Here is a 24,410-nt window from a genome sequence, read left to right as displayed (position 1 = left end):
TTTTAAATTTCTATGAGATATTTTGTTTCAAGACTTTTGGACTATATAACTTGTTTCAAGACTTTTGGACTATATTTTCTAACTTTATGTCATATGATGTAATTTTTTTATTGTTATAATTTATTAATTTACCTAAATGGAGTATTTTTATTTTATTTTAGATTATTTTTATTATTATAAAATATATTATTTAATTAATTAATAAACCTACAATTCAACCAATGAACTAGTGAGCTAATTCTTCAGCTGGATTAACCTCTGGTACGGTTTTGATAACTATGCTCTAAAGGGATTTTTTTAACCTTCCTCATGCTTATTTACAAAGGTTATCCATCTTCCCATCAAACATGAACACCAAATATTTCTCCCTCTCTTACCTCTTTCAAGTGTCAAAGACCTCCAAAACTCTAAATTTCTACTCCATTTTAAATCATAACATGTTACTATTGTTGATAGAATAAGAAATAGTCACTAAAAACCCAATTCATGACTCAAATATTCTTATAGAAAAAGACATTGATTAAACTACTTCAATTCAATGCACTTCATTACTTATTTATTTATTTATTTTTTAAATATTAATAACATTTAACAAATCCCATGCATTGACATGGGTTGCATGTTTTTTTTTTAATAAACCGTAAACCTTATAATCCCATGCATTGCTTGGGTTACATATTAGTATAATAGAATGAGTAAATCTTAATAGTAAGGAACAAGGTTTTCAGACCCGAACCGTTCATTAACCGTAAAAGAGAGAGGTTCAAGGTTTTTGAGGTCGAACTGAGGTCGAACCAGGGTCGAATCGTGATGACGTCATAAGTAATTTAATAATTAATTAAAACCTAAATATATATATATATATATATATTAAATTTATAAAACTAAACGTCATAAGTAATTTAATAATTAATTAAAACCTAAATATATATATATATATATATATTAAATTTATAAAACTAGCAAAATTGACTAATATATCTATATATGTAAAGAAAATTTGATGATTTTCAAGCATATATTTAATAATTAAATAAGAAAGTTAACAAAATAAAATAATAACTATGAAAACATTAAAATTTATGATTAAATTTTGAAGTAAAGTTGAATATCTTTGAAGGGTTTTAATTATAATTTTTTTTTATTCCTTGTAAGAGATGGATAATTTAATTAAGTAGAATAAAATTGTGTTAAGTTGTTTAAAAAAAAAAAATGCTAAGGGGTTGGACCGCACGGTTCTCACGGTTCGTACGGTCTAACCCCGATTTTAGGGGTTCATGGAATTAACAAAAAGTCCAGTTCTTTAGGCTTAAAAAACTGGTTTTCATACTAGTTCTCAGTTCTCACGGTTCGACCTCCCGGTCTGATCTAGTTCTGAGAACCATGGTAAGGAATAGAATACATTTAAGTAATGGAAATGAATGGAAGGTGAAGACCCTACCATGGTGGAGGAAGGGCTCTTCCCAATTTTATTAGGCATTAATGGATAAACATAAAATTACTTTTTTATTATTATATTATTTTTATAATAATTCAATAGTAGAAGTTTAGGGGATTTAAATATAAGATGTATATGTGGGAAACATTATAAATTTATGAGATGTCATTTGAGTTACAATAAACTTACCTTTTTTATTATTATATTATTTTTATAATAATTCAATATTTGAAGTTTAGGGGATTTAAATATAAGATGTATCTGTGGGAAATATTATAAATTTATGAGATGTCATTTGAGTTATAAGGATCTTGACACTTCTTATAAGTGTTGCACCTTAGTTACATAATTGAACACAATATTGTTACATTGCATTGGCCAATGAACCAAATCATTGAACTTGATTGCCTTTAGAAAAGTTAACACTCAATATAGTCATGTGGTTGATTCAATTGAAAAACCTAAAATATAATACCTAATGAATCGTTTCTAAATTTTGCCCCATTATTTTCTTTCAATTTTTTTTTTTTATGAAATGTATTTCCTCTAAATTTCAAAGTAAACAAAGTAAATATACAAATGAATAATTATAGTTTATCATTATGTGATTTTGGCCTATCACAATTTTATCCACAAAATTTCAATTGTTATATTTTAATCCCCATAAAAGTTTGGATTAAAAAAAATGTTATAGTTCTTTTCAAATTAACAAATTTTGTGTTAAACTTTCAATTACAACTTTTTCATTTTAATTTATTTATTGGAGATAGAAATTTTACTCTAACTTAATTTAAGTATATATATGTGTAAAACTCCCTCCAAGAGACTTGAACCCTAACCCTTGACCCCTTGCCCCTCAATCCCATAAAAACTTGTACTTAAGGGTCCGTTTGTTTTGGTGGTAAATGATTTCAGGAAATCATTTACCACCTGACCCATGTGTTTGGAAGGCAAGGAAAATGCTAATTTCCGAAAAATATGGCTCCACTTTGACCATATTTTCCCCTTTGACCCGGAAATGGTTTTACGCTTTTATTTTACCTTCAAACCATTTCCGGGTCTCGCACAAAAACGCACACAAGAGTAGACGCTCAAAATAGAGCCTCTGAGAGAAATTGATTGGGAACGAAATAGAAGAAGAAAACACACAACAGAGAGAGCCAGAGAAATTGATTGAGAGAAATGAAAGAGAGAAAACGCCGGCGACATTGAGAGAGCCAAGAAACTTGAAGAAGACATCCTCCACGCCGAGACCATCTGAGGAAGAAGACACTGGAGCTCGACGCCGAGACCACACCGAGAGAAGTCATCCTCCACCACTCATAACCGCGCAATCCGATCCACCTCCGATCCGAGAAACCCAGACGTCACCGAGCCGATTTCGACGCTGTTCCACCACCACCACTCAACGGCGAGTCTGATCCACATCCCGATCTGAGAAACCCAAAGCTCACCTCGCCGATTTCAACGCCGATCCACCACCACCACTTAACGGTGAGTCCAATCGTAAATTTTTTTTTTTTTTTTTGATTGAGTCCGATGGCATTATATATATATATATATATATATATATTTATTTATTTATTTACATAAATATATACATATTTATTTATAAATAAATATTTATATATTTACATAAATATTTATATATTTAGGGTCTGTTATGGTGCCTAAGGAGAATGTGCCTAAAGTGCCTAAGGAGCTCAAGGGAATGGTAATTCACTAATTTGTGTTTTTTTTTTTTTTTGGCTTTGTAATTTTGAATGTATTTTGTAATTTGAGAGGGTTGTGAATTAGTGAAGAATGTGTGTTGATGTGATTTAGTTAGTGCTTGATTGGAATTGAGAGCTTATATGTGATTTAGTGAGTATTGGATTGAATGCCCAATTGAAGTGAATTAAATTTTAGAGCTTGTATGGGATTTAGTGAATGCCCATTTGAAGAATTTTAAATTTTTGTTTAAATGTGATTTAGTGAGTGCCCAATGTGAAGGGCTTTAATGGTTTTAAGTGATTTAGTGAATGCCCACTTGAATTGAATTAAATTTGAGAGCTTTATATGTGATTTAGTGAGTGCCATTTGAAGAATTTTGAGTTTTTATTTTATTTATTTATTGTGATTTAGTGAATGCTTGTTTGAAAGAATTTGAGTTGTGCTAGTGAATGTCTGCCTGAAGAGTTCTGATGTTTCTATGTGATTTAGTGAATGCTCCATTTTGAAGGTTTGAAGAGATATGTTGTTTTTTGTGTATGCTGGTCTGAATTTGAAGAGTTAAGTGCATGTCTCTATGTGATTTAGTTAATGCGTAGTTGGAATTGAGAGCTTATAGTTATATAGATTTAGTGAGTGTCTATTTGAAGGGTTCTAATGGTTTTATGTGATTTAGTGAATGCCCACTTGAAGTGAATTAAATTTGAGAGCTTACATGCAATTTATGAGTGCCCCCATTTGAAGGATTTTGATGGTTCTTTTTAATGTGATTTAGCGAATGCTTGTTTGAAAAGATTTGAGGAGTGCGCTATTGAATGCTCACTTGAAGAACTATAATTTTCTATGTGATTTAGTGAACCCCCATATGAAGGTTTGAAATGAAATGTGACTTTTAGTGTATGCTTGCCTGAATTTGAATGGTGCTACATGATTTAGAGGACTCTATTATGAATTTGAAGAGTTAGTATTTAGTAAAGGCCATTTGGTAATTTAATGGCTTTGATTGCCCTTGCTTTTGTGGGTAGATTGATTGTGAGGAAAGAATTTCTGTTGTCACATTACCTCCTATTTGGTTATTTTGTGTTCTGAATTCTGGTGGTGGCCTGTTAATTTTTTCAGCTATTCCTTCTCAATGCCATTCTGAAAAAGTGCTTATTCTTAGGCTATAGGTTATGCACTATGTTCTATCTAGTTTGCTGACATAGGGACATTTTTTTTTTTTTTAAATTTGCAGGAAATGGGTTTGTTGGAGGTGAAGCATGGTTTGCTCCAGATGGCGGAAACCTTGGACTTTCTCCATAACAATGCACGTCTTATTCATCGGGCTTTCTCCATTTGGAATTCACTTTTGTTGTAGAACTAGTATTGACCTACTCTTGTATTATATATGTAGTATTTTGTATTATTGGGACAATACAATTGCCCAAATTATGTATTTGAACTGTTCAGATACCACGAGTAGGTATCATTTTTGTACACCATGGAGGTGTAATGACAATGGTGAACGATTAATGTGACTGTTTTTATATTAATATTATGGGTATATTTATGGAAATCGATTTTTGTTGTTGAAGTGGATGATTATTTTTGTACTGTTACAGATATGTCTAGGCAATGCAGGTACTTGAATTTGAATGATTAATGTTGATGTTGAAGTGGATGATTAGTTTTGTATTGTTATAGGTTTGTCTGGGTAATGCAGGAGCAGAAATTTGTAAGGAATTTCATATTTTTCGTAAAATGATCCACAAACCAAACATGGGAATTGATTTTCCGTAAAAAAATGAATTTCATTTTCCGTAAAATTTTTGACCGAACCAAACATGAGAATTGATTTTCCGTAAAATAAAAAGCATTTTCCGTAAAATATTTGACCGAACCAAACACCGGAATTGATTTTTCGTAAAACGATTTCTGAGACAGCCAAACAACCTGAATACATTTTCCTTTTCCAGAAAATAGCATTTCCGAAAAATATGTATTTTCCGGAAAACGTTTTACACGAACCAAACGCAGCCTAAGTGACTATTATGCTAAGGGTGTATGGTGGTACTTTCAATCACAACTTACTCCTTTATGATTTAGCCCTATCATAGACTCTCACCAACTTTTCAAACTCCTAAGGTTTGGCTTAAAATTAAATTATTAAGGAGTTTTGGGTCGGAATTCTAATGATGTCATTTTGGTCCAAATGTAAAAGTATAGACTAAATTGTGATAAGACCAAACCATTAAAGAGATATTATAATTTATCCATAAAATATTTGATTTTAAATGCTATAGTCATATGTAGGTTAGTAAAGTATTTACCTTAAAATGGACTCTCATGATGAATGAGTTTTAAGAAAATAATGATAAGTACATATTATCTAGTTAAATTTAATCATGTCCTTAATTTCTTATCATAAAAAAAAAAAAAAAAAGTGCATTATCTCTATATATTAATAGGATTCAAAAAGTTAGTTACTTGATCTCCCAATTCTTTAAGAGAAATGCTACGTCTACAACATTTCTACAACATTTTTACAACATTTCCTAAGTGGCAGGTTGTTATTGGTTGTTATTGTTGGGGCAAAAAAGTAATCTTAGTGTTAGTTTCAAATTTGAACCAATAACAACTAACCACTTGTGATTTGTTGTAAAAATGTTGTAAAATTGTTGTAGACGTAGCATCTCTCATTCTTTAAATCATTCCTAAATTTTACCTAACATTACTTTAAACAAGTAAATAAGTGAGGGTATATAAGTAATTAAATTTAATTAATAGTTCAATGAAAAAAAAAAAAACCTACTCCCTAGTCAATTTTTTCAAATCATGTTCTCCTCCCTATTGCCCTAAAAAATAGGCACTTAAAAAAAAAAAAAAATCCTTCTAATTATTGAACTATCTTTTCAACACACACAATTTCAAACTTTCACCTAGACATGACAAAATGGGTCAGATTTTGTTGACTTGACTCGAAAAAAACCTTATCCAAACTTGAATTTTTTGACCCGAAGCAAAAATGGGTTGACTTGTGATCTGACCTAATTTTTTTTTTTACAGGTCAACCGGACTGACCCAACTTGTTATAAAAAAATCGCTAAAAAATATTTAGACTATGCCATAGGTGATAGGTGCATAAAGCACAAAGCATGGCTGGCTGGTAGCGTACTACCTAGCCAGTAGCAAATAAAGGTCACATGATAAGTTGACAACCCATTTATTAAAAAAAAAAAAAAAAGTAAAAATGAAAGGAAAACCGAAAACAAGTAAACAAAGCAAGATTGATGATGGTATAGTTAAAAAAAATTTGCCAATGAGTTATAGTGAGCTGCCATCTTTGGCAGCTCACTGTAGCTATAAGTTATTAAAAAAAAAAAAAATCAATTTTTTATTCCATTGATGTTGGTAAAAATAATAAAGAGAGACAAGAAGAAAGAGAAAGAAATAATAAAAAAAGAATAAAAGAATAATATTTAAATGAAGTGGTAAAAAAGTAGAACCATTGATGTTGGGTGAATTGTAATGTGAGATGTTAAAATAGATAAAATAGCATTTTGAGTTGCTAAAAGTTAAAAATTTTAGCTCCACCAATACTGATAAAAATAATGAAGAGAGACGGGAAGCGAGAGAAAGAAAGAATAAAAAAAGAATAAAGAAAGAATATTTAAATGAAGTGGTAAAAAAATAGAACCATTGATGTTGGGTGATCTATCTCTCTCCGAAGTTGTAAATTTGTAATTACAAGCATTTTGATAGTGAGTTATTAACATTGATGACTTTTTCATCATGAATTCATTACTATAAAGAATTTTAGTTACACTCAAAACTGTCAGTTTGGAAGGATATTAACAAGTGGCATTTTGTGCAATTCATTTCTTTGATTAGTTTTATTCATTCTCTCTAAAAATGTTGCCATTGATTTGTTTTTGTAATTATAAAAAAAAAAAAGTTTGTTTGTAAAATACGGGCCAACTCTACTTGACATGCACCTGATTGACTTATAACCTGATTGACCTGACCCGACCTGCCCGCTTGCCACATCTGCTTCCACCGAACAATTTCAAATTTCCCTATTATTATCAAGCAATTATAATGTTATCCAATCTCTCCCCATCCCTATGCCAAGTCCTCTCTTTTAATACCAAGAGAGACAGCCATTTTTGCATTTTGGTAACAGGTGACTACGTGCTAGAGGGAGCCACTCAAAAACAAAATCCAAAATGTATTTACTCAACATTTTCTTTCAGTTCATGTTAGATAAAAAATAAAAATAAAAAAGAAAAGAAAAAGAAAATCCGCACAAGATCTCGAATTTGTTAACTAATAGAGTTTTCGTCGCAGGAGCATCATTGCTTTTGAGTTTCAATTCACTTCGGTGAATTGTTGGTGGCAATGGGTTTGAAATTCCAAAAGATTAATGATCAAATAACCCAAACCATGATGTGTTTATGGGTGAATACTCAAGATAGTATTGTTTACTATTACTTCTATTACTATTGCTTTTGTTAATGGTAGTACAGTCAAAATTTCCATTTTTTACGAGGTCTTAAATTTCCATTAGTATAAAGAAACTTCGAAGTTCGAACACCAAATTACTATGTCTATATACCTTAAATTATATATTTTTTAATAATGAAAAATTAACTCTCAAGTATAGGATTGGCAAATTGGAGAGATATGATCTCTCTTTCTCTCTCATTGCTTTTCAAGGCTGAGTATAATATAGTTGGGAATCAGGATACTCATAGTGTCATTTAGATATATAAATGTTTCATATGATTGTTGTTATATAATCTGATTTGTGCAGATATTTTAGGAGTTCCAGAAGTTCCATTTAGACAATCCTATTGGAAAGTTTTATGTTGAAGGTAGAAATCTCGAAACAAAGTTTGAACATTGTTTTTTGTTATGGTTTTTAATTTGACATTCTGTATCATTAAATTTTTCAAAATTTTCTTATGAAGGAAACTATTGTGTAAAGCATTGAAGTGAACTTTTTTGCAATTTTAATGCCCAGTTGAGAGAAAGTATCTTCGTGTTTTTGTAGGAACAAGATGTGGTGTATTGCTACTATGAATTGAAGACATCATGTAATTTTGTTGTTATTTGGTTGATATTTGTACTAGTGGATGAAGATGTTAAATAGTTCTAATTGTTTAGATTTTTATATTTTTTTAGAAGATTCTAACTATTTAGATGGTTTAATTTGATGATTTTTTTTTTTTTTTGGGTTTTATAATCATATATTGGGTGGAGAAGGTGGGATTTCAACTAGTCACAATAGAAGATATCATTATCATTGGACCTTCACTTAAACGCCTTTTAATTTGTTGAATTTGAGTTTCAATAGTTTAGAAAATTTGGCACTTCAAATAATTATGAAATGCTCAATAGTTTATATCTTCTCTTATCCCTATCAATGAACATACGAAGATCCAAAGTGGGAATGTACGCAATTTTGCATTATTTTGGTTTATTCAACTATTATTTGGTAAAACATCTTCTTTCTTCTTCTTCTTCTCCTTCTTCTTCTTCTTTTTCTTCTTTATTTATTTATTTATTATTATTAATATTGAAAGATAGAAAGTAAAATGTTATTTGAGAATAGAAGTGTCACAGAAGTATAATAATTTAAAATTTTTGTTAATTCATAATATTTTTAAAGACATAAATATAGACTAACCTTTTCATCCGCACTATGCGCGTGCTCAAAAGCTTTTATAATTTTTAAAATGTTAATAGTTTCCATTTATTCTCATTTGTGGTTGATGCATTTTCCAATCACACAAATATTTAGAACTGAATGAGATATAGTACAAAAAATTAATATACCCACAAATGCATAAAATTATGAACACATTTACAATGAATAAATGATTTCAAAACTATTTCGGTATTCATTTTTTATGGATAGACTCATGACATTCCTATCTGTACCAGTAGTTCTCAAATGCATAATATGATCGAACTGACACTTAAACCTCAAATTAGGATTAATAAAATGTTATGAAACTAAACCACAAAAAAAGAAAAAGGAAAAGGAAAAGGAAGAGCCTCATGCAATGGTTATGATTTGTCAAAATTAAGAAAAACCAAATGTAAATATGCCCCCATGCAGGATCGAACTATCCAACGGTAAATTTGTTAAAATTAAGAAAAACCAAATTTACAATGAATAAATGATTTCAAAACTATTTCGGTATTCATTTTTTATGGATAGGCTCATGACACTCCTATCTGTACTAATAGGTCTCAAATGCATAGTATGATCAAACTTACACTTAAATCTTAAATTGGGATGAATAAAATGTTATGAAACTAAACCACAAAAAGAAAAAAGAAAAATGGAAGAGCCTCATGCAATGGTTATGATTTGTCAAAATTAAGAAAAACCAAATGTAAATATGCCCCAAGCAGGATCGAACTACAGACCTTCAGTTTACAAGACTGACACTCAACCACTGCGCCATAGGGGCAGATGCAACTGAATTTTTTGCAGAACTAATCTCAATTGTAGGTTTTGCTTTACAAAAATGTGGGGCTACCTGACGGTATCCGGTTCAACCTGCTTGGGATAAAATAATATAATATCAATCAAGACAAAAGTTAGATTTGAAAGGAACGAAATGGTTTTGGCGCTTTCTCAATTTATCATGCATATTAAACACTCAACAAACTTCTTTGAAATAGTATTATTATTCATTATAAGGAATTTTTAAATATAAGTACTTGTGAGGTATGGTGAGTAAATGCCAGAATTCAAGCCTTTAGGAAAAAATTTCACACATATATATACTTAGATTAAATTAAAGTAGAATTTTTATCTTATATAATATATATACATATAATCATAGAAGATTATTACAACACACATATATAATTTTTATTTATTCCTTTAAATTGGATACATAAGCCGTAGAAAGTGGCTGTTAGGTTCTAAAGGTTTATGAATTTATGTATTTAGAATTCTAATTTGTAATATTGGAAAACCATGATCAAAACGATTTGTTTAGTCTTGTTATAGTGTGCTCAAAGTTGTTTAATTATTGTAAAGTTGGAATCGAGAGACTGTAGATGCATTGAAGCATTTCGGTCTGGCTCGATCGATCGAAGAATAGATTCGATCGATTGAAAGTCGACCAGATTGCGTTTTCTGTAGAATTTCCAACTCAGCCCTAACTCATTAAACGTTTAGGGTTTTATGTTTTTGCCCTAGGTATATAAGGAAAAACCCTAGCCACGTTTTTAGAGTTGCTCCAGTTGTATTGTTGCTCATACATTGCTGTTTTGTGTAAATCTCTTGTGAGATCTAGAGGAGCTTTCCTTTACACAAAACTTAGGGTTTTCAAGTTAGAGATAGTATCAACATCTTGATGATCAACTTGGTTGCTACCATTGAAGTTTAAAGAATATTAAGCGTGGGTGCTTGTAGCTGATTGAAGAATTCAAGAAAGAAGGAGTCCGTGGATTTGGAGCTTGCACGTGGTTGTGTCAGTAAGTTCTACTGGTAGGTAGCATTAGGAAGTCAAACGGGGAGCTTGTGGTCCTTCTATATGAATTTCGATTCTTTCGCATAGTGGATTCAGGTTTACCTTGAGGATAGCTAGGTCAAATCCTCCCCAGGTTTTTACCGTGTGGTTTCCTGGGTGATCATATCATTGTGTCTTTTATTATTTCGCTGCTTTATTATTTTGATATGATTATTTGATTGCTTTAACCTAGAATTACATAATTTGACTAAGTAACAACTTGGCTAATTAATCTAGGCTAACCAATCTGGTTGTGTTTTAAGGGGTCTAAAACCGTTCAAGTGGTATCAGAGCTGGTAGCTCTTTTGTTTGAGATTTTTTGATCTCTGAGCTGATCCTTGACCCCTGTTGTCATGGAGCATGAACACTCTCTTGTTGTTCCTCCTTACTTTGATGGGAATAACTATGCTTATTGAAAAGTAAGGATGAAAGCATTCCTAAAATCCATTGATGAGAGAGTTTGGAATTCCGTTGAGAACGGATGGGAGAAGCCCACTACTCCTGTGAGTGAGTGGCAAACTTCTGAAAAAGAAGCAGCTAGCTTCAATAGCAAAGCTATGAATGCCATCTTCAATGCTGTTTCTATGGAGGAATTTAAGAGGATCTCTAATGTTGAGATTGCTCATATTGCTTGGAAAATCCTCCAAACTGTGCATGAAGGCACAAAGGCAGTTAAGATAAACAAACTGCAGCAATTAACTTCTAGGTTTGAGAGCATTAGGATGTCTGATGATGAATCTTTTGATAAATTTTATGCCAAACTGAATGATATTGTTAATTCTGCTTTTAATTTGGGTGAAATCTATGATCAACCTAAAATTGTTAGGAAGATACTTAGATCCTTAACTGAAGACTTTAGACCCAAAGTGACTGCCATCACTGAAAGCAAGGATGTGGACTCCATCCCTGTTGATGAGCTTGTAGGATCTCTTCAGTCCTATGAGTCTGACNAAAATATATTGTTCTCAAGGATCCCATATTACAATTGCAATCATTGTCATAGTACCCATTAAGCAGTTGAGCGAGTTCTTGATAACAGGATCTCTTTTGCTCTATTTCAAGGCCAAGTTTGTTAACCATAGTGGCAACTGCTTTATTGCTATATACCTAACTTGTTAACAATAATCCCTTTCTCAACAAACAACTCCACATCTTCTCTAGTGTTGAGAAGAAAATCCAATAGCACCATATAATTGCATATGTAAGCTTCAAATGGATAATGGCATTGCTCCAAGGCCATGAGATTTCTGAAAATGCCTTCAGTTTCATCATGTACCTCCAAGCGTGGGATTTCTAAGAAAGTTAGCTTATTGACCAAGCATGGAAAGCGTTCCAAGAATGGTAAGCAACGCAAGAGCCATGAGCAAGTGAAGTAAGGAAGTATGATGTCGCGGAAGCTACAAGAAAGTAACGTGAAACACGTTGCTTTCTAAATGGAAAAAGAAACTAAACACGTTAGCTTCTAAATGAAAACTTTGAATCCACGAGGGGTCCCTTGAATCCACAAGGTAATAAGGTCCTGGAATCCAGCAGCGAGAAATAGAAAAAGTTTGTATTTTTATAAATCTGAAAAAACTGAATTGCCCTGAAGGCTACAATATGTTTAAATAGTAAAAGAAACCCTAGGACGGCTATGAAAACGCCTAGAAACCCTAATCTGTGCTAATCACGTAATTAGGTGGCAAAATAGTGATTTTTGCCAAAAATAGTAAAATTTAGATAATTGCAGATATTAAAAATATTGTCTCTCAGAGACGTTCCAAAATAGGCAGGACCTTATTCTGACTTTTAAACTAAGAGTTATTAAGGAAAAACAAATTTTACTATAAATAGCAAAAACACTGTTTTTAGGGCCTTAACGAAGGAATTCACCTAAATTTAGGCGATGCTTAATTATGAGTCTGGATCAAAATGTTGTTTCCCTTCAACCTGCCAAATTCATGTCATTCCAAGACTGTTGCCCAATGGCCTCTACTATCACCCCCTATGATCTTACGTTGTGACTTCCGACGCCCCTGTTGCTCCAAGAAGGCATGTGCTGTTTGTTCTACATCAAAATATTTTTGTGAGGTTACTCTTCTTGAATTGTATGTCAAGTAACCTTCCCTCTTCAGCCTTTTTGAAAATCACTCCTGCCTTGTCCAACTTTTTTGCATTATGAAGAGTTTTAATAGATCGTCCAATAATTTTAAACTTAGATGTATAGTAGTAATATCGAATCAAATTAGTAAAATGTTTTACTTTCTTCTTATTAGTGATTGTTTTTTTTTTTCCCAAAAGACTTAAAAAAGTAATTATGGGCAAGCTTAAGAAAGGAAATACATTTGTTTTGTTCAGACTTGGAAAATTGTGTGTGTAACTCATCGAGAATAAAAAATGGAAGTTGATTTTCAAGTAATAACAAGTCTTGCTATATATGTTTTCTCAGCAATGGCTTACTTAATATGCAATCTTTTTAATCTCCTATTGCATTGCAGCATCCATCTTCTTCACTTGCATAGCTTTCATCTTCTCCACACATAGGGGTCCTATTAAAGAGCCCATCACTCGCAATAGACCTTAAGAAGTGCTCAATGATAAAGATTGAATCCAATACAACCATTTTCACAAAATCTTCGCTGCTAATATCAAAGATCTCTTCATAACAGTGACAAATCTTTAATTCGTTTGTTTCAATAACACCTGCAATATCCTTGTGGCATGTTCTAGTTCGATAACAAAATTCCCTAAGATATCTTAGTTTCAACATTTCCATGGCATGTAGTTCACATTCCCCATGGTGAAGAGGGCCTATTGAAATTAGCTTTGGAGTGTAGGCATCTTTATTTACCTCATGAAGTTTCTTGGGGACCCGGTAGATGCAGCATTCAGGCCACTGGACTAGCTCCATGGCTAGTGGTATGTCAATGGCTAACTCTTTGCAACTCATTTCTTTATCAAGTGAGTCCAGCCAAGAAATACATTCTTTTTACTTTTCCCAGTGGTAGGCAAAAAACAATCATAAGCACCGGGATAGAATCTTTAACTTCAAAGGTAATTTCAATTAAAAAAAATTTAGAGAGTGTTTGGATTGGGTGAAAACTGAGTGATGTAACTCAATTTTCATCACCCGTAATCCAAAACATGTGGAATATGAGAATTGAGTAATGAGTTTAAGTGATGAGATAGATATGAAAATTGACTTAGCACCAAACCAAACAAGCCCTTATTGATCATTTGTACGCAGTTACGAATGAGATCAAACTTATGGTCAATTGCCACCATTAAGGATGAAATACTGAGCTACATCCAATAACTTATTATAGAATTCATATTTGGAAACTCCCACTATTGAATTACATATTCTATATGTTTTTAACATTCATGCCAATTTTCATGTCAGTTGGATGTTATTTACCATTTGATCAATAAACTCATCTTTTATGCATTATTTTAAACTACAAAAATTTGAATTTAAACAATTGATTGATGCTACGGCAATTAATCTTCGATTACCATGAAATTTTGCAAGCATGAATAATATACGAAGATAATATAATCTAACAGTGGATTTATCAAAATTCACATCCAATTAAAAAATATTGAGTAGTGTAACATTGAATCTCTCTCTCTCTGTCTCTGTCTCTGTCCCTGTCTCTCTATATATATATATATATATACACTCTAGATGGATTTTAAAACAAGGTTAAGAACATTGAAAATATGAAGTACAAAGTAGAATTTTTAAGAAAGAAAAGGATATCACAAACTTAACCCCTTGTGTGTGTGTGTGTGTGTGTGTGTTTATTAATATATATATATATATATATAATAAAAAAAAATAAAAAAAACAAAACAAAACAAAACTTAACATATTGGGAATTTTGAAACCAACTAAAAGCAATGTCAAACTTATAGCTAATTGACACTACAAGAAATTTGGATTTAGGCAGCATTTTTTTTAGCGACGTTTTCAAATCTGCCATTATGAGTGGTATATTGTGAGGTTTTTGACAAGTGTTGCTAAAGAGTGAGCTTTTTGCGACGTTTTTCAAAAAATGTCGCTATAACCCAAAACAATAGTGACAGAAAAATGCCACAACAAGTACAGCTTCAGCGTCGTATATTTGGCTATAGCGATGTTTTCTCAAGACGTCACTGTAGGTATTAAAGAAAACTTCATAGCCTAATCACAAAAAAATTAAAAAAAAAATAAAATCTATAGTGATGTTTTGCAAACGTCGCTATATGTTCCCCTCATATTTTTTTGGTCTTCCTGCACAAATTTTTACCTAGTTTTTCATTTCCCACATTTTTTCCCTACACTCTTTTTTCTTTATTTTCTTTTGTTCATTCATCTCCCACTTCTCTCTCTCCCCTGACGCCGCTTCTCTCTCTCCCCATAACACCTTTCTCTCTCTCCCCTCATGCCGCCACCCCTAGCCACCTCCCTAGCCATCGATCTGCCGTAACCACCGCCGTACCCACCAATATGATCTCTTTCCCTAATGCCAGCATTGCAACAACATCTCCACTGCCTACTTCTTCAGGTATGGTACATCCCTTCTTCTTCTTAATTTTTTTTTTTTGAAATATAGTTCATGAGTTTTGTTTGGTTGCCAAGAAAGTTAAGGAAATGAATAGTTTGGATCTGGGTTTTTAGTCTTTTTGCTTTATTTGGGTATTTAGGTTTTTTTTTTTTTTTTTTTGGTGTTATTGTTTAGCTTTTGTTTGGGTATTGAGAAAGCTTTAGAAAAGAAAAAAAAAGAGTTTATATTAGTATGAATTTCCTTGTGTTTTATTGGTTTTCTGGGGAATGAAAAAGTGGTGTTTCTTCAAGTGTTGTGATCCAAATCGTCAAATTAAGATGAATGGAATTTGAGCTTTGTTGCCACTTGTTTTATTTATGTTTTGTAGGTTTATTTATTTGTGGAATCGGGATTTTTGAGATACCCATATACTATTTTGACTTCTCTTGAGAAAATTGTTGTTGGTGTTATGTAATTTTAGTGATAGAGAATAAATTGCATCAAAGCTATTGGTTTGGAATCCAAGAGACAGCAAGCACAACGTTTGCCGTGGACCATTATGGATGAATAGTTTTAAAATCCATCTAGAGTGTATATATATATATATATATAGAGAGACAGGGACAGAGACAGAGACAGAGAGAGAGAGATTCAATGTTACACTACTCAATATTTTTTAATTGGATGTGAATTTTGATAAATCCACTGTTAGATTATATTATCTTCGTATATTATTCATGCTTGCAAAATTTCATGGTAATCGAAGATTAATTGCCGTAGCATCAATCAATTGTTTAAATTCAAATTTTTGTAGTTTAAAATAATGCATAAAAGATGAGTTTATTGATCAAATGGTAAATAACATCCAACTGACATGAAAATTGGCATGAATGTTAAAAACATATAGAATATGTAATTCAATAGTGGGAGTTTCCAAATATGAATTCTATAATAAGTTATTGGATGTAGCTCAGTATTTCATCCTTAATGGTGGCAATTGACCATAAGTTTGATCTCATTCGTAACTGCGTACAAATGATCAATAAGGGCTTGTTTGGTTTGGTGCTAAGTCAATTTTCATATCTATCTCATCACTTAAACTCATTACTCAATTCTCATATTCCACATGTTTTGGATTACGGGTGATGAAAATTGAGTTACATCACTCAGTTTTCACCCAATCCAAACACTCTCTAAATTTTTTTTAATTGAAATTACCTTTGAAGTTAAAGATTCTATCCCGGTGCTTATGATTGTTTTTTGCCTACCACTGGGAAAAGTAAAAAGAATGTATTTCTTGGCTGGACTCACTTGATAAAGAAATGAGTTGCAAAGAGTTAGCCATTGACATACCACTAGCCATGGAGCTAGTCCAGTGGCCTGAATGCTGCATCTACCGGGTCCCCAAGAAACTTCATGAGGTAAATAAAGATGCCTACACTCCAAAGCTAATTTCAATAGGCCCTCTTCACCATGGGGAATGTGAACTACATGCCATGGAAATGTTGAAACTAAGATATCTTAGGGAATTTTGTTATCGAACTAGAACATGCCACAAGGATATTGCAGGTGTTATTGAAACAAACGAATTAAAGATTTGTCACTGTTATGAAGAGATCTTTGATATTAGCAGCGAAGATTTTGTGAAAATGGTTGTATTGGATTCAATCTTTATCATTGAGCACTTCTTAAGGTCTATTGCGAGTGATGGGCTCTTTAATAGGACCCCTATGTGTGGAGAAGATGAAAGCTATGCAAGTGAAGAAGATGGATGCTGCAATGCAATAGGAGATTAAAAAGATTGCATATTAAGTAAGCCATTGCTGAGAAAACATATATAGCAAGACTTGTTATTACTTGAAAATCAACTTCCATTTTTTATTCTCGATGAGTTACACACACAATTTTCCAAGTCTGAACAAAACAAATGTATTTCCTTTCTTAAGCTTGCCCATAATTACTTTTTTAAGTCTTTTGGGAAAAAAAAAAACAATCACTAATAAGAAGAAAGTAAAACATTTTACTAATTTGATTCGATATTACTACTATACATCTAAGTTTAAAATTATTGGACGATCTATTAAAACTCTTCATAATGCAAAAAAGTTGGACAAGGCAGGAGTGATTTTCAAAAAGGCTGAAGAGGGAAGGTTACTTGACATACAATTCAAGAAGAGTAACCTCACAAAAATATTTTGATGTAGAACAAACAGCACATGCCTTCTTGGAGCAACAGGGGCGTCGGAAGTCACAACGTAAGATCATAGGGGGTGATAGTAGAGGCCATTGGGCAACAGTCTTGGAATGACATGAATTTGGCAGGTTGAAGGGAAACAACATTTTGATCCAGACTCATAATTAAGCATCGCCTAAATTTAGGTGAATTCCTTCGTTAAGGCCCTAAAAACAGTGTTTTTGCTATTTATAGTAAAATTTGTTTTTCCTTAATAACTCTTAGTTTAAAAGTCAGAATAAGGTCCTGCCTATTTTGGAACGTCTCTGAGAGACAATATTTTTAATATCTGCAATTATCTAAATTTTACTATTTTTGGCAAAAATCACTATTTTGCCACCTAATTACGTGATTAGCACAGATTAGGGTTTCTAGGCGTTTTCATAGCCGTCCTAGGGTTTCTTTTACTATTTAAACATATTGTAGCCTTCAGGGCAATTCAGTTTTTTCAGATTTATAAAAATACAAACTTTTTCTATTTCTCGCTGCTGGATTCCAGGACCTTATTACCTTGTGGATTCAAGGGACCCCTCGTGGATTCAAAGTTTTCATTTAGAAGCTAACGTGTTTAGTTTCTTTTTCCATTTAGAAAGCAACGTGTTTCACGTTACTTTCTTGTAGCTTCCGCGACATCATACTTCCTTACTTCACTTGCTCATGGCTCTTGCGTTGCTTACCATTCTTGGAACGCTTTCCATGCTTGGTCAATAAGCTAACTTTCTTAGAAATCCCACGCTTGGAGGTACATGATGAAACTGAAGGCATTTTCAGAAATCTCATGGCCTTGGAGCAATGCCATTATCCATTTGAAGCTTACATATGCAATTATATGGTGCTATTGGATTTTCTTCTCAACACTAGAGAAGATGTGGAGTTGTTTGTTGAGAAAGGGATTATTGTTAACAAGTTAGGTATATAGCAATAAAGCAGTTGCCACTATGGTTAACAAACTTGGCCTTGAAATAGAGCAAAAGAGATCCTGTTATCAAGAACTCGCTCAACTGCTTAATGGGTACTATGACAATGATTGCAATTGTAATATGGGATCCTTGAGAACAATATATTTTGGTGATATTTGGAGAGGCACTACAACTTTTATAGGGACCATAGTCCTGCTTGTAACTATCTTGAATTTCCTTAGGCCTTTTTTCTTCAAGATTAATATGTAATTATCAATTAGTTGTAAATTTGGCATTGCTTGTAGTTGGTTTTTAAATTGCCAATATGTTAAGTTTTTGTTGGTTTTGTTTTGTTTTGTTTTTTTTTTTTTTTTTTTAATTTTTTTTTGTTTTTGTTTTTTTTTTTTTTTGTTTTTGAGAAACAAACACACAAAAGGAATTAAGATTGTGATATCCTTTCCTTTGTTAGAAATTCTACTTTGTACTTCATATTTTTGATGTTCTAAACATTGTTTTAGCACCCATCTAGACTCCAAATATATATTGACTAATCAAATTGCGCCTTCAATTACTTCATGACACGGTTATATACTTTGTTACATAATAAAAAAATTATATTACTTAAAAGCATTTAGAACTGCACCTATTAAAGGACAATGCCACCCATAATAGTTCTCTGAACTGGACAGACTCTAGTCCTATTTCTAGCTACCATTCTTTGAGAATAGGATGTAAGTGAATCAAGTCTTGTGTTGTTTACCAAAAAATATTAGGTCATGCGTGAGTGGATCCTATTTTCTTTGAGATGTTTACCAAAAAAATCAATTCATATGTGAGTGGACCTTGTTTTCTTCAAGTCACTACACCAAGGCTAAAAGCAAGTCAAGACAACATTAATCATTCATGGGGTGTGGCCCTTCATATTTGACTGTTTTCACTAGCCACATTATGAAGTTGCAACTTGAAAGTAACAACATTATTCAATTTTTTTATTTTTTCTGATTAAAAAAGTGGGTCTCCGTGTGGATTCACTAATGTCCCTATGCCCCGTGATGGCAATAATTAATGCCACTTCCCATAAATTATTTTAGCATGTGTGATGTAGCAATGAGAGCTTATTACCATTGAATCACATCCCTCAAGTGGTCAGTGATTAAATCATTCTTTTCTTCCGGAAAATAAAAACAGACAATGGCTATGGTCCTTGTTACTAATGAACAAATTAATGGCAACTAGGTGAGATAGTTGTAAGTTTGTCAAAAAGATGTCATTATTATGAAGTTTGTTGTGCTTATTTTGTTTGTTTGTTGTTGTTGTTGCTTTTCTTCTTCTTCTTCTTCTTTTTTTTTTTTTTTTTTTTTTGAGACATGTGCTTGTTCTGTTTGAGAGATAGAGGGGGTGGGGGAATCACTCAATAAATAGGAGCACAAGAAGATTTTAAGAATTTCTATGAGTGTACAAAAATACAAGATTTTTTCTTCTATGAGTGAGTTTCTACTCCATCCATTCATTTAATGTTTGTTCAAATAAAATTTGCAGGTTTTTATCTCCATTTTTCCATAGTTTATTTTCATTTTACAAGATAAAGTTTGCCAAACTTGATAATTTAGTAATTTAACTGACTTATCATTCTATCTGCTCGATAGATTCTCGATCCATCGAGACACTCTTTTGCCATCGACAGATCCTTGATAGCACCTCAACAAATTCACTTATGTCGAGATTTAATGCTCGACAGATCCTCGATAGAATCTTTAATCCATCGAGATGAGTTTTATATTTAAAGCTGAGGCGCGATTTAGACTTCACTCTTCTCATATCTCTCTCGATAGAAAGTCTTCTCTCTCGCCCCAAACCTCTATCTCTCACTCAAATCACTCCACCCATTCAAGTTTTGGCCTAGATCAAACTCAAATCTCTTGGTAAGCATCCTAAATCCCTTCATTTTCATGCATTCATGCATTTTTAGACCTAGGTTTTTGGTTTTTGAAAATTTTTGGTGTTTTTTTGTGAAATGTTTTGGGTTGGTTATGTTGATTCGGTGATATATGCTCATGCATTGCATTCTCATTGCATTATAAAAATGTTTCATGCATTTTAGATGGGTGATTGATTATTGTTGTTTAAGTGCTAGTAGGTTTGGATTGGGTTTTTACCCATGATGCTTTTAATTTTTTGCACATCACATGTTTATGCATTTTTCATGCATACATTTCTTTTCTTTCCTATTCTAAGTTGTGTTGGCTCTATTCTCTCTCTCTCTCTCTCTCTCTCTCTCTCTCTCTCTCTCTCTCTCTCTCGGATAGATTATACTATAGCACCTAAAGTGTGCAAATCCACTCCGGTTCGGAATCCTCTTTAAGGTTCCAGGTCTTCTTCATTTGATCCTCCTATCCCCCTCCATATTCGGTTCCGTGATGAGAAGGCCAAGAAAGACTTCTTTTCCAGAAATGTGGTGTTCATCCAGAACGCCAGGTTATCCTGTGTTGGACTTTGCTGACACTTCTCTCCCCGCTATCATTCGAACCCGGGGTTGGAAATCTCTTCTTGAGAGACCTTTGAGGTGTCCCGTTATGTTTATACAAGAGTTTCACTCCAATATACATGGCATCGATACCTCTGTACCTTAGTTTGCTACTACATTCAGAGGTACACGTATCGTAGTTACTCAGGATCTTATATCCGAGGTACTACATGTTCCTCGGGTAGCGCCTCCAGACTACCTTGGCTGTGAGCATCTCCAGATAGTGTCTAGAGACAAGCTTCTCTTTCACTTTTGCGAGACTCCTTCCACATGGGACGGTAAGCTAAACACCCCATGCTCAGGCTTTGCCAAAGGCCCAAGGTTCCTTAACATGGTAATAACTTTTACTCTTACTCCTTTGTCTCACCATAACTCCATTACTGAGCCTCGTACTCGTTTTCTTTTGTCTCTTTTAGAGGACCTTTCTATCGACTTTCCCTCTCACTTCATCACATCTATTCTAGATGTGTATCAGGATACCGCCACACGTGATAAGCTTATCTTACCTTCGGCTATCACGCGTATCCTCACACACTTTCACATTCCCATTCCTTCCTCTCTTTTCTTCACCATAATGGGTGCCATCAACGCCGATTCTATTCGACAGAGCGAGGCCTAACTTCGATCGAAGCGGCCACGAGTGCAAACAACAAATCCTGCAACTTCTACTGTTTTACCTTCTTCTTCTTCTCCTTCCACCTTTGCTCTTTCCTCCTCCACTGCTGGTGTCACTTTTGATGCCATCATGGAGTAGCTGCAACGGATGGATCCTCGTCTTGACTATCTCTCTAATGAGATGTGTCAAATGAACACTCGAATAGGACGCATTGCACGTTGATAGGCACGCATCGGCGACTTCGAACCTTCTCCCTCTCCTTTTCCAAAGGCCTTGGCTGATGAGGATAATGATGCTAGTGATGATGAGGATGATGCTAGCTCTTCTAGTGATGACAAGATTGAACAGTTTTAGACCCCTTAAAAATAACCAGATTGATTAACCTAGATTAATTAGCCAAGTTGTTACTTAGTCAAATTATGCAATTCTAGTTAAAGCAATCAAATAATCATATCAAAAGTATAAAGCAGCGGAATAATAAAAGACACAATGATATGATCACCCAAGAAACTACACGGTAAAAACCTGGGGAGGATTTGACCCACCAATCCTCGAGGCAAACTTGAATCCACTATGAAAGAATCGAAGTTCATACAAAAGGACTACAAGCTCCCCGCTTGACTTCCTAATGCTACCCACCAGTAGAACTTACTGACACGACCACGTGCAAACTCCGAATCTACGGACTCCGTCTTTCTTGGATTCTCTAATCAGCTACAAGCACCGACGTTTGATATTCTTTAAGCTTCAATGGTAGCAACCGAGTTAATCATCAAGATGTTGAAGTAATCTCTATCTTGAAAACCCTAAGCTTTGTATAAAGGAAAGCTCCTCTAGATCTCACAAGAGATTTACACAAAACAGCAATGTATGAGCAACAATACAACTGGAGCAACTCTAAAAACGTGGCTAGGTTTTTCTTTATATACCTAGGGTAAAAACAGAAAACCCAAAACGTTTAATGAGTTAGGGTTGAGTTGGAAAAACTGCAGAAAACGCATCTGGTCCGTGATTCGATCGATCGAGCCAGACCGAAATGCCCCAATGCATCTACAGTCACTCGATTCCAACTTTAAAATTTTTTTTTCAACTTTGAGTAAGCCTAAACAAGACTAAACACATTGTTTTGATCATAGTTTGCCAACATTACACATTAGAGTTCTAAATACATAAAATCCTAAATCTTTAGAACCTAACAAACTCCCCCTTTGGCAATCCGTGATAAAACACAAACAATAAGCTCAAAGTTTACAATTAAAAAGCCCTTTACAAAATAATGCTCATAAAGACTAAAATTCAATCCTAACTACTATCCATCAGTTGTAAGTGTAGACAGCAGCTCAATTGAATCAACCTGTATATTCCTGAAATATTCAACAAATGCATAAACGCATGTGTGAAAGAAAATAGTATATAAATAGATATAACATTCTTGTAAGATTCACACAGCACATAATAAAGATATATATTAATGAAAAACTCATAAAATATAAATCAATAAACAGTGAATCATAAAGCAACAAGAATCAAATATAAATCATGTATATCAATCAATGTTACTCCCCCTAACATGAATATCCTCAAAAATGATATATAAGTGAAGCACCTAGATACAATTTAAAAAACTCCACACACTCCTCAAAACAAAAAAAAAAATCTCCCCCTAACTACAAAAACCCCTCTATAAGTCAAAACTCTACTCCCCCTTTTTGTGACGGAATGCCAAAAGGTAATCATAAGTCATCATCAAAGGGAGGTGGTGAGGGTGAATGAAGATGCGCAAAGTCAGCTCGCAGAGCACGAATCTCATCCAGCAAGTCCACCAAAATCTGATAATGATCCGCCTGAACGGTCATGACAGTCTCCAAGGTACAACGAACATCAAAGTCGGTCGAAGGAGGTGGAGGAACATCAGCAGCAGCAGCATCACCAGCAGGATCAAGAATATCCTCACCAACAGGACCTGTAGAAGAAGAGGGAGGAGGTGCAGACCCAGAAGGCTCAGACTTAGGGTGTTTAGAGCCAACTCGAAGATGAGCAGCCCTTTATCTAAGAAAGATGCACTATAGGAGTAATCACATTTACAGGCTCAGAGGAAGGGAAGCCACCAAGATCAAGATAAAGTAAAATCCTATGAATGAAAATAGGATGTACAAGAGCATGAGCAGAAGATAAACTCCTATAAACATCGTTCAAAGAATGAAGAAAAAGATGGGGAAAACTAATAGGAGCATCAGTAACCAGAGCGTACAAAAATACACACCTCTCTAGAGAAATGGTGTGAACATGAGATATGGGCCAGATAGAATGACAAGCTATCCTAAAAAAAAAGATAGTGCAACCAGAAAGCTCAGCAAAGGTGATCTGAGGATCAGAACCCCACTGGATAGAAGTTCCAGTGATGTAAGACAAGACATCACTCAACTCGGGAGACTCATCATAAGGATAGACAGGATTCTAGACCAAAGGTACCCCTAGAGTATCAGCCACTACCTTGGGAGTAATGGTGTACTCTACGCCTCGTATCCAACTCTCTCTTTACCAAAGTGTTGGAATCATAGATGCTGATAGAGATGTTCGAAAATCTATATGATGCATGAACAATAACAATGTTGTGATGCATGAACTAATGCAGTAAACACAGTTCAAATTAGGTTCAATTACACAAAATTGGCTCGAACATAGAGTTTCTAACAAAACCCTAAAAAATTTGAAAAGCTACTTGAAAATTTTGAAACAAATTGATGAATTAATCATTACACAAGGTTGAAAACAGATTAGAATAACCAATTTCATTAATACAACAAACAATTTCATCAATTAAACCTTAATTGAACAAAATCCCCATTCGGATCAATTAGAAACCCTAGAATTTGAAAATTTTCACAAACCAAAATTGATCAATTAACTATCAAGATCATGTTTATAGCATGTCCCCACAAAACCCATTAATCAATTTCACAAAATA

The 24,410-nt window shown here is 33.5% G+C and overlaps 1 long non-coding RNA gene and 1 pseudogene across 2 annotated transcripts; both read left to right on the top strand.

The window, feature by feature from the left end:
* Positions 1 to 2,866: 2,866 nt before the first annotated feature.
* LOC111992810 (uncharacterized) lies at positions 2,867 to 4,721 on the top strand. Of its 2 annotated transcripts, XR_002880898.2 has the most exons (3): positions 2,886 to 2,932; positions 3,094 to 3,152; positions 4,383 to 4,721. It is a non-coding gene; the product is annotated as an uncharacterized LOC111992810 (long non-coding RNA). The 2 variants fall into 2 exon arrangements; XR_010630973.1 differs by lacking the exon at positions 3,094 to 3,152 and having other exon boundaries at positions 2,867 to 2,932.
* Positions 4,722 to 15,133: 10,412 nt separating this feature from the next.
* LOC112000002 (UPF0481 protein At3g47200-like) overlaps positions 15,134 to 24,410 on the top strand; it is a 71,081-nt pseudogene continuing 61,804 nt past the window's right edge.

This window comes from Quercus suber, unplaced genomic scaffold, assembly GCF_002906115.3.
Source record: "Quercus suber isolate HL8 unplaced genomic scaffold, Cork oak 2.0 scaffold_188, whole genome shotgun sequence".
NCBI lineage: Eukaryota > Viridiplantae > Streptophyta > Magnoliopsida > Fagales > Fagaceae > Quercus > Quercus suber.
This window is presented reverse-complemented; position numbering and strand designations above follow the sequence as displayed.